The 19314-nt window shown below is 31.4% G+C and overlaps 1 protein-coding gene across 4 annotated transcripts in view; it reads right to left on the minus strand.

Moving 5' to 3' along the window:
• The window catches only part of LOC105193189 (connectin), a 146219-nt gene that overhangs the window by 74315 nt on the left and 52590 nt on the right, over window positions 1–19314 (minus strand). For 3 of the 4 annotated variants that reach the window (XM_026135488.2, XM_011157554.3, XM_026135487.2), the window contains one exon: window positions 4060–4144. The exons of the other annotated variant lie outside the window; for it this stretch is intronic. The gene's annotated coding sequence lies outside the window, so the exon portion shown is untranslated. The remainder of the gene's footprint in view (window positions 1–4059; window positions 4145–19314) is intronic. 4 annotated transcript variants of the gene reach the window in all.

Below are 19314 nucleotides of genomic sequence, written 5' to 3' on the forward strand. Positions count from 1 at the left end.
ATAATCCTATCATTTATTTCCCCTCCTGGAGCTTAGCTCTTCGTCGGGAAGGGATAACTTCAAATAGGTCAAAAGATTCGCGAACGGAAAGGACATTCAATTACTTATAACCCTGTACATTTGCATAATGTGCTTTAGGCTCATCACCAATCACGCAGTATATTATTTCGTCGGACGTATCGCGTTAAGGATACGGGAACAGCGTTTCGTGCATGGCAAGAATATTATTGCCGTCCGAGTAACTTCAGGAATGGAACTCGGCGATGCACATTGTCTTCCATATTCATTAAACTATTTAAAGCGGCCATTACGGCGTTACAATGGCACCAGCCGCTGCAACACGCCCTCGGCGAAACTGTTACACGTTTCAAAAACTTGACCAACAATTTATTAGTGCATTCGCATTATTCGCGGTAACTATACAGGCGAGACGCCATATTCTTCACCCCCTTGTTTTCCCTATCATTTACCATTTTTCTTTCTACACCGCTCTCCTACTTGTTCACATTTGCGTGACCGCGTGACATGTTTTATCCACATTTACACTCTACGCACGGTCACGTAATCACGTAAATGTGAAGTAGAGAAAGGAAAGGGGTGAAAAAAGTGATTCTTTTTCCCTCATGTGCAGCAGATGTTATAAACATCTTAGCATTTGCTGGATATAATTTTTGGAAATGTACCTAAAAAGAAATCTAAGTTCCTTCAGAGATACTTAAATTTCATCCAAAAAGTATTTTCAACAAGACATTATTTAATAAAATAAATTACTGGCACCATCACATTTAAAGATTTATAAATTATGCGTTAATAACCAAATGTTCTGCTATTCGCGAAGAGAAACCTTGTTTCCAAGAATATAATTTCCCGATAATAAAATAATCATCTTTCCTAACTTTAAGGGATTCCTTTAAACAATTCAATATAGCGCCGTTCATATCATTGAAAGCTAAAGAGATTCCAGTTTTCCGCTGTCAACAACATTCGCGATTCGCTTCGGGCGTTAATGACGACTCTTAAATCGACTACCCTTGGCTGATATCCACTTCATCCCCATGTCCGCGACACACGCAACGACAAAGCGCGGCAATTGCAATATATACCGAGAGTGCACGAGACCTTTCATTTCCGCCGAAACCGCTGCACGCGGTGACACCTTTCGCTCCGCGCTTTTGCCGAATTACTTGCGGCTGATTAAATCCCGTCCGTTAATGCAACATCAAAGAATGCCGAAGGATGTCTGCCGACGATGTCTAGCTGATGGACAGTTAAATAACATGTTCAGCATAGTCACACATGCATAAAGTTAAAAATTGTCTGGTATAAGAAGAAAATACTTCAGTACATATTCATGGAAAAAATTCAAAATCTAGAAAACGGGTCACTTGAATACTATCTGTGCTTAATCAGAATAAGAAGTGTCCAATCAACATAAATAGAAAAATTAATCATGTATGTCACTTCGTATGTTAAAAGTATTACAATTATCGTGCAGTGATTGCTTCATAAATATTTACGAAAAACAATATACTTTTGTGAGAAATTTCTTATGATAAAAAATATTTAGAGAACATAAAATAAAATAAAAGATATAATAAATAAGTAATACATACATATTTATGTTATGCAATATATTATACAAAATACTTTGCGTTATGCATACGCTTTTAAATTATTATTTAACACTTTTATATGTAAATAGATAAGAATTAATTTATAAAAAATTGAAAAAATTTTGTAGAATTATATTATGCAAAAATGCAAACAAGCCATCAAACATTAATATTCATCTAAAATTAAAAATTGCTACTGTTTCTAACAAGATTGACTTTTTGGTACATCACAGTTCGACATATTTTTCAACCATTTTTTTATTCGTCACTTAAGAAAATTCTCTACTTTGTTGAGATCTGAAAAAAAGCATATCGTTAAGAATTTTTGCGTAGAAAAATAGTGGAGCAATTAAGATGCAACCGTTTTTAGAAAGATTGATGTTTGCAAATTATGTATGTTTAATCGCAAATTAGTGTAGATAATGTATAGATGTTAAATAAGGAATCATAAATTCTTTATGCAGAAGTGATTGAAAATCACTAATTAATCTAAAACAAAATTAATAATTTTCTTAATTTGTATAAAACCGATTAAAATTTAGACTAATTTAAACATTCAAAGAGACTAAGTGGTAGCTTTCCATAGATTATTTTAAATATTTTAATCCTTGAAATGTCACCTTTTGGTCAATTTTCAATTTTTAATATTGATTCAAGCCAGTGCACGACTTCATATAAATTAAGAACAGTTTTCTTTTTTGTTTCAGATAAGCATTTTTAATCTTATTGTCTTATTATCTTTTGATCACCTCCGTAGAGGGAATTTACAGTCTTCAGTTTAATGCTATCTACACATCATTTGCTAGTCTGTGATAATAAAAGATACCTATCATAGTCTACAAAAATCTATAAGTACTTTTACAAAAGTTCTCTCATCTTAACTTCTTCAATACCTATTTTTTAAATTATTGAACTAAAGCCTTTTATTGGTTCCAACAAAATAGAAAGCCCTCTTAATTTAGGATATTCTCTCAATACAGAGCGACGTTGAATACTTCATCCGGTATTTTATTATATTATAGTGACAGTGTATGATACAAATGAAGAGCTAATTGAACATCTTCCAAACAGCAAACTCGAAAGAAAATCATATCAATGCAGTTTGCAATGCATGCTAATGGAATTATGGAGAGCTATTTATACGTCCGTACTAGTTACCGACTTATCATACTGGAGCTGTGTTAGTTAGCCAAACAGCTCCTTCCAATCTCTCGCCTTAAGTCGTCTTGTGTAAACAACCAAGACTATCCGACATCCGCATGCGGGCACACTGTTGAGTACGGTAAAATATGTATCGTTCGTGCGCAATGTGACTGAGTAAAATCACCGTAAATCTTAACTTATTTAGTGTTAACCGTCCATTTTTTAGACCACTTTTTTCTTTGTTCCAAAAGTTGGTATTATTATTATCATCAAAGATTTTAATTAAAATGAGTAAATAGTTTTAGTAATTACGTGTTTATGTAATGTCTATTGTTTCAAAACAAAATAGACAACATAGTTTGTTAAGTGCAAAAATTTAATAATTTGTGTGTTAATCACATTCCAAAAATCAAAAATATTTATAATTAAACAAATTTTTGTATTATAATTACATCGTAATAATTAAATTTTATCGGCTTTTAATTATAGATCCTTGTTCGAGTTCAATTATAATACCTGCAGCAAGAAGGAATTTTCCACCAAAGTCCTATATATTGAGTACGATAACCAAATCATGCAGAGAAATGTGGACTTGATTTAATTTAATTCCGAGCGTTACTTTACATTTATGTATGTAACATGTCTGTGCTTTTGTTTCTCAAAAATGTTTAAAAATCGTCAAAAGATAAAATTTATCGCGAAACATTTGCATAGCATAACGTTTAAATATTCCATAATTTTATGTGACTATGACAATTTGTGTAATAATAAAAGTAATTTTCCATTAAACTTTTTATAAAATTAATATAAGTATAAAGTATCACCTTTGAAAAAATAAAAAATTTTGTTTTAAATGAATTATACATTGAAAGAATAATGCATTTATGCTCTAAAGTAATTTAACGATATTTTATCTGTTATAATTTCCTTTGTTTTCATTTACATTTATTATTTATAAATTAAAATGACATTTTTTTATAAATTATTTGACATAAAAATAAGTTAAAACATATAAAAAACTAAGAAAAAAGATACGAGAAATATAATGATAAAATACAATAAAAAATTTAACGATTAATTAATACGTATGTAGTACAGATATAATTAAGTTATATAAAATACGTATTAATTTAAGTATCTTCTAAGAGAAAGAAAAATAATAAAATTTTTTTCCTAGTCTTTCCTTTACTTTGATTCTTTTAAATTCTCCTTTTCTTTCCTGTTTTATGATTGTTGATTTATCCTATATAAAATTTCATTTTATTTCATGCTTTGACTTTAAGAGAAACGTTCTTGTACTCACCGTTAAGCTTCACTTTCCTTCGCGTAGCTCAATATCCTGGAAATTTCGTTCTGTTCGTTGCCCCGATCAGTTAACTGCATCCAATCTGTACGAAAACGAAGAACGAGGATGAAAAAAACAGCGCTTCGCCCGGTTCCGTAATTAATTCAGCCGTTAATTCGCCGGTAAATTAAACGGGAGATAAGTTGAGCAGCACATGGGCGATTATTAATCACACATATCGACATCAATTTTCTAGGATTTTCAACTCTTCCTTCTCTCGCTTATTTCATATATTAGAAATATATTAAGGCATCTAAGCCGAATAAAGTCTACTTAACTTAATTTATTTTTTGTAAATTCTATTTGTGGAAATATTGAAATAAACTAAGTAAGAAAAAAAAATTTGTTTTATTCACTCATGAAAATAAAATTATCTTTCATATAGAACATTTGTAAATAAACACAAATTTTGTTTTGTTTTTAACTCTAACATTGGATGTTATTAAATGCTTGTATTTTTAATAATGCCCAAGTAAAAAACAAATAAAAAAATAACAAAGGAACTAAACATTATCTTCCAAAATATTTTAAAAACAATTATTAATCACAAAAACAAAATCCTTTAAGATCTACTCCATCATTAAGCATTACAATTTTTAATTTTGTCTGTGATTAATTTTTTAATTTCTGGCAATTTGTGACCATTTGAATGTAATTTTAGCTTCTCAAAAGTTAGCATCATTAAAAATTGTTAGCCTCTGTTGCAAACCACACATGTAATAAACAAATAACAATGACAAAATATATACAATAAATATATAAATGGGCCTTATTTAATACATAAGATTATTTACAAAAAGTATACTTAATCCAAAAAATCAACCAATATATATAATTTGTTTTTTTCTATACCTAAAATGTTTAATAATATTATAATATGTTGTATTAAAACAACTTAATAAACTTTGCAACAGATTTTTATAAAAAACGGCTCATTTATCCATTTCATCACAAGTTTTCGTTACATTAAATAAACGTGTTGCTACTTTTAATTCCTCGTTTTAATTCCCCAGCCTCTCTTTACCTACTTCTTATAACACATCTTTTAATATGACACATATATTCTATGCATAAAGCAGGTTTTTAAGTAATAAATTAAAAAATAAGCCTCATTTAGTGCTAGGCTTTATTCGACTTAAGTATTTTATCTTAAAATATATAAAAATATATACATATGTTAAATAATAAAATTTTACTCTAACGTAAAATGATGATCGAGGAAGGAGCAATGTTACGTATTAATTTAACCGTTTTTCGAGCGCTTCCGTATTCACTCGTGTTCTGATGTTGCGCATATTCCACCAAATATTCCGGATTTGTCACGTCGCTTACCCCTTCTGGGAGAATTTGCGCTCTGTGTTTCGCACGTCTAATCGTCACCGTCGGGAAATTACATCGAGTTTCCCGGCTACAGGCCAGCCGTAATTTACACCGCGCGGAGACTACACGACATTCCGTACAGCCCTTATGGCCGCGCTATTGAACGTCAGAAGTGAGGGAGGAAGAAGAGAGAGAGAGAGGACTGTTAACTCCTCAGAAACAAATCCCCGGTTATATTACACTCCATCCTTCTCTTTTCGATTTTTTATTTCGATACGAGATCCAGAAAGTAATTTAGCGTAAAATGCGAGCGTTTATTTCGGGAGCATTATGAGACCGTCTTCAATCTTTAAATTCCTCTTCCTAACGCTTTCCAAATCGTAGTATTTTTAAATCATTCTACGATTAAATATGAATATTTAAATGTAATATAAATGTTTAAAAACTGTTCTCTTTCCTCTATAAATAAAGTGCACGCCGATGGCGCAATTCCGTATTCAGGAATTCCTTAATATTTCGAGCACCGGTTGATGCGACTCGAAACCTCGAAAGTAAAGATAGGAAGTGGAGAAGTAAAGAAAACAGCGAAGATCCGGCACCTAGATCAAAGGCAGGAGACGTCATCATCGGAAAGATTGCGAAGGCGGAACCGTTCCCGTTCGCTTCGGCGACGAAATAAAGAAAGAGCGGAGCTACTTTCGGGAACGACGAAACGCTTTGCAACTTTAATACGAACCGATAAAATTTATTTGCAGTGCAAGAAGCAGAAATATGTTCGACATTAGCGTTAGAATCATTGTCTTTGCTAAATATATTTAAAATGAATTTGCCAATTACTATGCGTCAAAATTATCCCGAGTTTTAAATATACAGAGTCACGAAATATCCGTGTTCTCTCTCTCTCTCTCGATTGGTAACTTTAATAGAGATAAATATAAATCTAATTTTCATATCGTCCAAAACGCGTCCTTAAAATTGAATTTGAGCCATGATGGCGTAATATTGTGTCTCAATAATTTGATTTTCCCACTTAATTTTAGTCGTTTAAATTTTCATCATCTCGCACAAAGTTCATCGCCGCCGAACTCCGCAATGTTCCGTCACTCAAAGGGCTCGGGGAAAATTGATGTCGGCCATAATATCCCGTCATTTCTTCACCGTCGACGACATACTCGGCAGCCGCAACTTTCACCGGAACATTTCCACGGCGGAGCACGAAGAATCCATCGAACAATTACATTTGCGGAATCGCAAATCAGACGATGATATCGCTCACGAGTTCTCGATTCTTATTCCGCTCGAAAATTCCTATCGCCGCGGGCGCACAGGGGCGGATAATTTGTTCAAGTTGTCGGCAGTTGAGGGGTTGCGGGCGGGGAGGGGCGCGTTTTTATTTTAAAGGGGGAGGTCGCGAGCGCGCTGACGGCGCATCGAACTTCCGCTCGTCAGCTCGCGGACTCTGTTCAAACATTACCGGCGTCCTCCAAGAGTTCGCTACTCGCAAAGTGGATGATTCGGCCCATCGAACCGTGAATCACCACCCCCGCCTCCTATCGCCGCACGAATCTGCGCGGGAGAGGGCGAGATTCTCTTGCGGTTCTTTTTTATCCGCGTGAAAGGAAGCCGCGCTCTCGCGCGATTTATAAGGATACCGAGCGGGCGGCGAGTTCGCAACATAAACGTGAAGAGAGTTTACCCATCCACCCTCTCGTTTCACTTCTCCACAACTTGCCTCTTATTTCTAAGAACAGCGAATAATGATTTACACATTTTACATAAAATAGAAAATGAAATGGATACGTCGGTATCTCATTTCTCTGTAGTTTTCAAATAATTTGGGCATTGTGGATGTGTTTCCGAGGATGGTATGTAGAAAAAAGAACGCGGACTCCAAACCGAGTCGGTAACACGGCCGAGGCTAAACAACGTATTAAACGGAATTCTCGCAACAACGCGCGGCCTTGTCCACGTAATTAACGCGCCGCGAAACCCGACAATTCCAACGAATCCGCCAAAAACACGGTCACGTTCGTCGTCGTCGACATTCACAGCGGTACTTTTATATATTATGCAAATTAAATTGACGCCAAAAGTTAATAATTACGTTGCATATAATTTATTATTAATTCGAAACTACGTATAACTTTTATGTCTGATAAGCAGTTGGAGATTTCGACTTTTGTAAAAATAAATCTATTCTAAAGATCAAAAGATATGCATTAGTCGTAGACAATGACTACTCAACAAATAAACAACTGTTGCGTTTGCTGAGTACAATGATGGTCATAATTGTTGGTATATAACAATAACTATGTAATAATTAGAATTTATATAGAATAGAATTGATATATATAGAATTAATATATAGAATTATAATATGCGCGAATTATGTACGCATTATACTATCCATTTAATGTATATAATCCATACACAATCTGTACACAAACTTTTATATCTACATAATATAATCTATGCAGATACATAATCTATATATTATATTCTACATATTAATTCCACTCCATAATATTATAGATATTAAACAAAGAGAAATAAAGAGAGAGAAAGAGAGAAATATATAATATGTAGAGTAAGTGTGCAATAAAGTCAAATATCTTTATCTTTAATTAGGCAAATTTAACAAAATGCAAATTTAGAAAACAAGACAATGAATTTTTTATTTTTAAGTTAATAAATAAAAACAAAAATTAACAATTTTGCAAAAACTGTAATAATAATTTTATTATTAAAAAAATTCTGAAATCAAATTATTATTTACTCAATGGTTGGTCGAAAAGAACTTTCTCAAAATATCACGTATTTTCTCAAGATAAAAAAGTTAAACGGACTCTTAATGAGAAAAAAAGGTAAAAGCAGATTTTTTTGATCATAATTTTTTCTATGTTCCTTTTTTCTTGTCCTTTTTCTGCCATAGCGAAGTGCTAGGAAACTTTTTCGCGCTAAATACTTTATAAAGTAATTTGTTACTTCAAAGGAGAACATATATCTACTAGGTTATGAAACCAAGTTCCAGCGGCCGATACTTTTTAGGTTCTTCGTTTGTTTCTTTTAGATATATGTAAATTTAAAATATTCTGTAAAATTTTAAAGTAAACATTACATACACGTATTATACATTACAATTTTTTGTTCTTAATATTATGGCATTTTACAATACAATATATTGCAATATTACATATTAGACTAATAATTCTTAATAATCTCATTTTTTTTAATAATTATTAAAAAGTTATAAAATTTAAATAAATGTCTACTATTATATATTTAAGTACTTAAAACAATACAATAATATAATTTATGTTAATAACATAAGTTATAATATTGTTAAAATATATCGTACTTGTAAAAAAAAGTAACAATGATTAACTTATTCCTTTCAAATTTCAGGAAATTCGATCATAGTATATTTCGACTCAGTCCGTTTTGATATGGGATTCGAATTATGAAATAGTCATGATCATAATTAGCGCCGTAATCACGCAATAATATGAGGGTAATAATAAGATTTGTTTTGTTTCGAGTTGCCGATAATTCGTAATGTTGCAATACAATTTCATTAATGGGAAATAGAATTACAATTGGTGATAATAAATGAAGTTACGCGATTCTGCTCAGCGAGAATTAAAACATAATATTTTAATCAACGAGTAAACCAAATTTTATGATTCGCTGAACCGATAATAAATTAGGAAATAATTACAAATCTCGATATCCAAAAATGCCAACTTAAATGCATAATTACTATGCATCGCTAATTTTAAAAAGTTTAGAAGTAATTATAAATATAAATATAATTGTCAGATTTACATAAGCATATATATATATATATATATATATATATATATATATATATAAAAGAAAATGTTACTTAATTACTTTATTAATAAATAAAATATTTTGCTTTATTTTTATCAGTTTGGATATTTAATGCTTAATATCAAATAAAGTACCCTTCTAATAATAAATTTTAAGATCTGAGATCAATTTACTTTGGCAAAAATATGGAGAAAAATAATCATTTATTTATTTTCAATTTTTGCATTATATAGATTCGTAAGTATAAGATTTATAAACTCTTTGAAAATCATTTTTAATTAACATTATTTATTATCCATTTAACTTTTCAAAACTTGGTTCGCAAATAAATCTTTCTCAATCATTTATAATTGTTGCTTCAATATTTTTACAAATCAACTTTTATTTTATTTAAAAAAACTCATCATTAATAAGATTATTCGATGATTTATATATATATAATTGTATATTATAAACTTTTCCTCAAATATTCAGACAAAATTGAAAATTGAAAATCTAATTTTTTGAAAAAAATTTTATTTAATGTCTATTAATTAATGTCAATTAATATATGGAATTAAATTCTTCAGTTTTAATATTGATTTTTATTAATATGTTGTTTAATTTTATTAGAATAAAGTGGAGTTTTTGTGATAAAAAGATTAGGAATTTTGGTAACATTTACCGGCGACATATTTTACATTAAATTGAAATGTTCATCGTCGCGGAGACGCGGCAAGCGCTCGCGCATTTCGCCATTTGCTCTAAAGCACGAAAGCTGATAACCATGAAAAAACGATAGAAAAAGTGAGTTACGAGAACAGTGTTGAAACTTTTCGCGTTTCATTCTGCGAGGTTCGCTGACAAGCCGCCGATATAGGACGGTTCGACTTTTAGTAATTAGCTGCTCGCGTAATTACCATCCACACTAATTGTTACGTGGTGATCTATTGCTGCCCGGTCGATGAGATGTTTTATCTCGGAAAAGAGCCGGTAATGTGCTTTTCAAGAACATTTATGTTGATTTATATTGATTCGAAAAGATATTCTCAATCTTTCAGGAAAGATTACATCTCATCTTCATGAGAATAAAAATATAAATAAGATAAAAACGGAAGCGAGAGAGAAAGAGAGAATTACAGCTTATTTCTGATGTAATTAACACACTTTCGCATATTGAACCAAATGCATAATATACAGGGTAGTCGTCAAGTAGATCTCTAAGAGATTTTTAAAGGATAATTCCTCACACTATATAATTCTACACAGAAATTTTGTAGGACTACATGTCCGAAACGGCTTATTGTTAGTCTCAAAGATGCAAAGTATCAAAGTTAACGGAAAAATTTTGAAAATTATTCGGATTATTTTGATGAAACTTTGAGTATGTCAATCACATGAAGACTTATCTTTTTGAGGTCACGCGATACTCATGCATAACGATATGCATACATTTTTTGAAAAAAAAAAAAAAAAAATGTTTTCTTTAACTTTGACACTTTTTATATTTTTGAGATTAAACCGTTTCGGAATCTATATGAAATTTTTAACTTGAATTAGTGTGATGAATCATCTCTTAAAATTTTTTAGAGTACTTACGACCCATTGTAATGAATTGATTTTGCTCTTAATCATATTTGATAATAATAATTATATTGTAATATTATTGATTGGCGCACTATACGTAATAATGTTCAAATAAATATATTAAATACAATAGTTAACGTTCATCAAAGCATTTAAGTTACTCTTTATTCAATTTTTGTTATTATAAAAGGTAAACTTTTTATGTATTAAATTCTTATTTGTATTAATGAAAGAGAGGTTGAAATATGCATTCAGATTTTGTTCAAATATTAGAGCAAAACGCACGTACATTTTTATGCGTGCAAATCTCACGATATCAGCTTTAATATCGAAAAACCCGCTGCGTGATCATCACGTAACCACGGTCGTTTTTCACCCTAACTTAGTCCGAAATCGATTTGATATTTTAGTCGAAATTTCGGCCACGCGATACGTATGCATAACAACGATATGCATACAATACATTCACACGATACACATATGCACACATATACACAATGCAACCGCAATGTGCGCAAACCTTTGACACCACAGCACGATGTGGAATATTTTTCCCAAAAATTCGTCGGGGAAAGAGCGATAACTGATGCGTCAGCCCACCCTATAAATTTTTATAACAATGGAATTTCTAACTGGGGGAGACGACAGAGAATTCACCGGTGCAGATGACTCTTCACGTTAAATATTCATTAAATAACTTGTCGTTGATAGCTCTTTACGATTTTTGCTATTTTAACGAGCAAGAAGTTTGCTAAAGGTGTCTTAATAGACATACAATAATATGTAAAAAATATATAAAATAAAAATATGTGAAAAAAGTTAATAATATATATCAACACGTTTACATTTGTTACACATATTTAAAAAATTGTTTTATAATTTATTAATACGCAATTTTAAAAGTCGCTACTTTAATTTTAATAATTCTCTGATCAACTTAAAATTAACTTTTTCTTAGCAAGAAAATTGCAGCATCAATACAAACAATTAAAAAACAGTTTTTCTTTTCTATGTAAACTTTGTTTTAATAAAATGTCAAGAATCTTGATTGTAAAAATATATGATGTAAAAAAATGGAAAAAATTGTGATAAATATTAATATTCCTTAAATTCTAGCTGAGGGAAAACACAATCACTTTAAAATAATTAAAAAATTTGTCGTTAAAATTAAAATCAACAGTAAAACCTGTGTACAAATTTTAAAAATCATAAAACTCAATTTCAGACACCTTTAACATAACAAATTAATATCAAGTCGCATAAATTATAATATATGTATTTTTTATTATTTACTTTTAAACTACGCTATATTATATATCTCGTTTGTGATAGAATCGGAATGATTGAAAGTTTATCTCACGGCAAAATGCGGAATGAGAATAGATACATAAGTTTGCTGGTTCCAAAGATTCGCCGATTCTTTTCGTTTTTCCAAGTAAAAGCCCGAAAAACGCCAAAGAACTTTTTAAGCTTATGGCGCGTACCCGCCGATCGATTTACGGTTTGTCGACTGGTGAATGTCCGGTTTCCGAGAGAGATATTTTTACGAAATACTGAATGCAGCACCGGACAAGCCGCTGTTGCATCGTCAGAAACCGCCGAATCAATGAAATCGCTTTTCTACTGGAACACAATAATTTATTCCTCTCGTTCCAAAATTTGTAAAGAACATTCAATATTTTGTAAATATGTACAGATAACATTTGCTTATACAGACAAAAATATAGTATAAATTGAAAGTAAAAAAAAATCTTTTCGTTTTATATTTCAGTTTTATGAAACTAAATATATAAAAACAAAAAAATTTTTTTCTATTTGTTTCTAATTGTAATTTCACTGTAAATATAATAATGTCGTTATATTTCAGTTTTATGAAATTAATTATATGAGTGGTTTAGTCCTCTTCTCAATTCTCGTCAATGTTACGTACGTAAACTTTTAGAATGTATATTATAATTTAAAATCAACTTTTAAGTTTCAAAAATTATTGTATAAACGCAACTTTTTGCTAACATACTAACACGGCATAATTTATACAAAAGCAACTGTACTCAAGTTGTAACTTTCTTCCTTACTTTAACGAAATTCGTTTTAAATTATACAGTCAAATAAATTATACAATCAGAATAATTATAATAATTCTTCAGTAAAACGTTTAACATAATATCAGAGTATAAGTATTGTAATTTCCATCATATAATGCCAATATATTCCAAGAAAGAAAACTTTATTTTAATATTTGCTCTCTTCAATATTTGTTCTATAACTAGTCACGTATAAAAATTAATAACAAAATGATTCATTTATGTATTCTTAAATTTTGATGGCAGATAATTATATAACTTTTGTCATATGAAATTTTGACATTAAACAGGCAAACGTGTGTCACGAAGTAAGAACAGAATTATTAAAACTTCTTAAACCGTGTTTAATCTCATTTGTCTAATTCTTAATTTCAATATCCATTAATTCTAATATCTTCATCATTTTATAAAATTACAAAAAATCACAAAAAAATTAGAAAAAGAAAGAGTAAAATATTAACTACAGTTAAAGTTAATAATTGACATGCGCGTTTAAATCAGTCGCGAATAAATGTCGGGATTCTTTTACAGATTATCTTACAACACACGTGAGGCACTTCATATATCAATACATTATTTTTTAACAAAGAGTACAAAGAGGTGAGACGAAACAAGAAACGTTTGCCGTATTATCCGTTAATTACATTTTTCCTAGCTTTACTTACGCACGACCTGTATACGCGGGAAAACCTAATTCACCGGCACGACTAATTTCCCATTCTTCGTTCTCGCGGGATGTAGAAGACTTTAAATTTTTCCTGCTACAGAGTACGTCACGATGATTCCGAAGTTCCGAAGAAGTCATATCTCGCCATTTTATTTTCTCCGGAAATTAGAAAAATTATCTTAAATTTCTCGCGTACTCGGCCGTTGAAATAAATCAATGACATAAATTTTCGGTCATCGCTTCCTTATGCTCTACGGATTTCTTTTTTTTTCTACAGATAAAAGAATTCTATTCTTTTAGTTCCATTTACTTGAATTCTTTTCCTACATTTAATTCTTATTAAAATTTTTTCAATAATATAAAATAAAAAGTTTTTTATTAAGTATTGATGCATTCTTTTAACATCTAAATCGATATTACAAAGTCAATGTTAATAATACTTAATAATGCTCAACACATAAAATATGTTAAAAATGCTATTAAAAAACGTTAAGTAGTAAATCTCATCTCTCTTTTTCGAGAGGAATTTATTAGAATTCGTTAGATTTATATCTTTATTTTTGTCGACGAGGAAGAGAGAAAACGAGATTAAAAAGTCTCAAATATATTTTTCAACTTGCAACGTGAAATCAGTCGTTCCCCACGAAATACTTCTGCATCGCGTAATATTAGCATCATATCAGCGTCTTTCGCTTGCAAAAGAGAAGAGATCGGTAGGATTAAAAGAGCGGGATGAGAGGAGTTTCCGAGTCAAAGCTCGTAATTCCGTCGAACATAAAAGTCGAACCGAGAGAAGAGAGAAGGAGAGAGAAGATCTTCTTACAGTCCTCTCGCGGACTTCCGGCCGCGCGAGCGAGCAATTGCGGCCGGAGGCTGAAGTGAACCTTTGACCTCGAGTGGCGCACTTGCGTGAACGTGCGGTGGTGGTTAACAAGCCGTCCACTCGTCTCGATCAAACGTGGACGGGGTACACGGGTTTGGCGTTTAGCTGCGGGTGTCGCCGTAATTGCGGATCGCTCGTAAGATCCGCGATTGGAATTACGCGGACGAATGGCTGCAGTGTCAGAACGATATTTATGTCACACGTAAAATCGTTCAAGTAGTTAAACTATTAAGTAGCTATTAAAGCGAGAAATAAATTTGTTTAAAATGATTAAAGCGTTAATTTACGTTATTGTGTTTACTCAAAATAAGAGTAAGCAATAGTAATTTATAATAACAAGCGTAAAAACTAATAAAGCTAACAAAACAATGTTATATTTAAATAGGAATATTTTAATGCAGAAGTATCAGTCTTTCCCTTAGAGCATAGATAGAGATGTCTTTGGACTGGAGAATAATTCCCAAGTTAAACATTCAAAATAATGCAAGGGGAGCAAAATTTGAATTTGTAATCTCCGTCCTCGAATCTGTTTTTAACCAACTAACATTGTAAGCTCTACTAATTCCTCCGGAACGATCACATGAAAGATTACCATTTTTTCTTGCAAACATTTATTAATCGCTTATTAATCAGTTTAGTTTCGCAATCGATAAAAATCTGATAATTGGAAACAATAAATCGTTCAGCATTTTGTTCAGGTAAATTTAAATTAAATTGAACGCAAATTGAGAGTTAAATAAAAAATTTTAGTTGAAATAGTTGAAATGGGGAAATGTTTTGTTTGCATATATTTGAGATTCTAAAACAAAAACAAAAAATTCATCGAGGTTAAATTTGTAAAGAAATTTAGAGTAAAATTTGAACTTTACAGAACAACGCATTTAAATAAAAAAATAATCTCTTTCGAAACAAAGTGCCAAATAGACTCCGCGCAACTGGGTAGAATATTTTTGCTCGGACAAAAGTTCGCAGGGGGATTTCATGCGTCATAGCTCGCACGGAGAGAAAGAGAGAGTTGCGCGGATTAATATGTAGCAAGAGCGAAACGATACATCAGTCATGAATCGTTGACACACACACACACACACACGTACACACCGATATATCTTCCGGTGATACATCGTATATCCGCGACATATTGAGTATGCGAGCAAATATAACTCGCGTTCCGATTTTCCAATTTTTACGTCTGAATTACGATAACGGCAGGATCGCGATTAAGATGGAAAGAGGGGGAAAAAAGAAGCAGTGAAAATGTGCTAATATTAGCCTATCATCCGCTTCCTCTGTTTCACCGTGCTGGAAGAGGCATAAAAGATCTCATGTCTGAGCGCAACCTTCATTTCCGCCGTCTTTATTTCTATTTCCGATTGGATCACGTAGAATCGAAAACGGAAGCAACCTATTGAGATAATATGAAAATCAATATCAACGTCGCGACACGGTGAAAAGCGTACCCTCTGGCTACACCCAGAATCTACTTATGCTATTGATTTAAATGTTCTTCGGTTCGTATCTCCGATAATCTCTTTGTTAACCAAATTGTCGAAAATTAACTCCGTAATGGTAGAAAGAATACAGAGAGATCCCGCCTGAGTCTGTTTTGAATTTGATAGCTGTGGGCGTGAATCTCTCGGCTTTAAACATCGAGTGTACAGAGTATGTATCACCTAATTACCGGCGTCATCGTCTCGTCTCCGCGAAACTTCGTCGAGATCAACAGCTAACCGGGAATCTTACCTGCCTGTGAGTTAATAGCTCAACGATCCAATTAGCGACGTAGCACGATCATGGCGCGCACTCTATTGCGAAAATCCCTATTTGACGTCTGAGCGCTCCAATTACGTATCCTATCGTCCTGAATGTATTCCAGCATTTTGTACGATTACTGTTTACAAGCTTGCTAATCATGCCATAAAAAGTAATAAAAAAAAACTGTTACAAAAATTTTTTTATTTCTACAAAAAAGAATTTTTTTACGTAAAGTGTGTCCGCTCCGACTTTAATTTGAAAAAAATTATATGAATTAGAAAACACGTGTAATTTTTATAAATACATTAAAGTTAAAATATTGAGTGTCAATTTTGACATATTAATAATAATGACAAAAATAAATAATTCAACAATCATATTACTCATATTAAGTTAATAACACAAATAAAAAGATCACAATTTTCTTTCTACTATAAAAAACTTCAATTTTTACACTTACAGTTCTATTTTTTATTCGTTTTAAATTAATATATAATTAATGTATTTATTGAATTTTATTTTAATGCGTCATTGCTATTAACATGTCAAAAAGTTAGCCACAAGTATATTTTGTTTTTTACATGTTGATGGTGATAATTATTATAAAGCAAGGAATAACGATAAACATTGCTAAATAATTAACTGTAACCAATGTTAGGTCAGCGAAAATAATTAATATTGTTTAATTTCGCAATTAATTATTGGCACTGAATAACAGCTTGCTACCTGACTGAGAATCAAACAGTCGTTGCTAACGGTGTCAAGTCACATACGTGATATTTGTACACATACACATGTACATATACAATCATTCATATACATGTATGTGTGCGTATGTGTACATATATATATATACACACACACAAAAAATGAATAATGACAAACAGATAAGATATCTATGTTAAAGCCGATCATTTTTCTCCTTTTTTTCAAAAAAATGTTTAACGACCGGGAAGATTAATGCTTTGCGACGGCTGCGACTTCACATTCAGTGCCTTCGCGAAACTCGCCGTTAATTAAGTCCACCGCTTTCATTTGCAAGTAAATGCGCTCGCTCGCTGTCGCTCGTCCCGTCGTTCTCGACAAATTCCCGACTATCGCGTTATCAAGCGGCGACACGTTCAGCACCTGAAAAAAAAAAGAGAGCGCCTGCACCGCTCCGCGTTTGTCTGTTCGTTCAATCGTGCCACATAGTATGTATGGGCGGCCCATTTAATTAGAGCAACGACGTTGTCGACATGGCACGTCCAGAATGTCGACGAATTCGATTTTCGTGCGACACACCCGGTAGATGCGCAATTTCGTGCAATCCCGTCCGGCAATTCATCAGGATTAATCCGCCGCTGTGATGCTTTGGCGTCGGCGTCGGCGTCGCTCGGCGTCGGCATCGCGACGCGCGCCGCGCGCGTTATTACGTGCCGTTGGAGGATGACAATGACGGCGATACCGCACGTCGCTTACGTGACTGCCATAAAACGCGGCCAGTAAGGCCCATTCCGCGGTCGAGAGTGTCTTTCATGATAGTTGGTAATTAATGATGCACGAGTAATTAGAGATTATAAAATATGTCACATCAAAGTGACTTCGATCGTTAATCGATATTGCAATTTAAATTTTAAAATTGTAATTATTTACATGGTCTGTAATACAAAGTGTATTTAAGAAAAATGATCAAAGTACAAAGTCATTAAAATATCGTTTCCCATTTTCTATACTAGAATTAATAAGATAGAAAAAGAATTTGTTATCTATAACATAACTTGTTAAAAATAACAATAAATTTTTATAATAAGAATAAAAATTACTTGTAAAAGTCACAAAGTAATAAAATAAACGGACTCACAATCAGATCAAAATTATCAAATCTTCCATGTAAAATATATATTTAATAGTAATTTATTTTGTTTAACAAAAATCAAGACGGAATAAATTTTTGCGTTATTTAAAAATAAGAAAATTATTAAATACTTTGATAATGACAGAGATGATATTAATAAAACTAAATATTTATACAAAGAAATTGTAAAAGAAAAGATTAATGTTTCGTTACATGTTTGCCTTTCAGTTGATTTGATTTTAATTTTCATTCGGAGTAATGTTTAATCCTCGTTCATCAAAATATTTTATAAATAATTATGGATATAAATTTATAATAGAAAATATTAACAATTGGAGATTGTTGGCAGATTCAATATAAATAATGCAATTTTGAAATACAAATATATTCATGACAGGAATTTTGTTCGAAAAATTCCTTGTAAAATGTATTCTATTTCACATATTTATTATTTATTTAGCCGGATATTCATTCATTTAGTATAAAACTTATACAGCTACCTGCCCAATATTAAAATATTCAAGATACATTTAAAAAATTCACATTTTAAATTGTTTCACATTACTGTGGCAATTTACTAAAGTATAATATACAGTGTACAACTGTCATTTTTATTCAATGTACAGGGTGAGTCCTAAATAAATATAAAATGTTTAAGCGGATATTCTTTAATTTATTTTGAGAAGAAAAAACGTATGTGCTAAAGTTTGCTTTGTTTTTAAAACACAATATATCAAAGTTGAAGAAAAAAAAATATAAAACTTTCGAAAATCTAGAAAACATAAAAATATTTTAATTAAATTTAATAGTGTTACATGTGATATTAAGATCTATTTTCCAATAAAGCATTTTTAGATTCTCCAGGGGCGTTTGTATAGTAAAATTATCATATTCAATTCTTGAAATTAAAAAACGAAAGAAGGTACGCCACTATATCTTTTTTTAATTATAATTTTTTTTGAAATCCCGAAATTAAAACTTTATAAAATTACTTGTATTTTTTCTCTTTTTCTTTTGTTTCTAAAAAAAAACTAATGTTTGTATTCTTCATTTCTTCATAAAATAAGCTAAAAATATCTTCTTAAACGCTTACTCAGGAATCACTCTGTGAATCATACTTTGTGAGTTATACCATACACGTGTTTGTCGCTTACGTGCATGTTATATTTATATTATTTTCAAGAATACTTTATTTTCTTGAATTAAGTTGAATTTTTCAAACGTTTGATGGGGCATGAGAAATGATAAACAGGGCGCTATGTGAAAACTG

The sequence above is a fragment of the Solenopsis invicta genome, chromosome 10 (assembly GCF_016802725.1).
Source record: "Solenopsis invicta isolate M01_SB chromosome 10, UNIL_Sinv_3.0, whole genome shotgun sequence".
Taxonomy (NCBI): domain Eukaryota; kingdom Metazoa; phylum Arthropoda; class Insecta; order Hymenoptera; family Formicidae; genus Solenopsis; species Solenopsis invicta.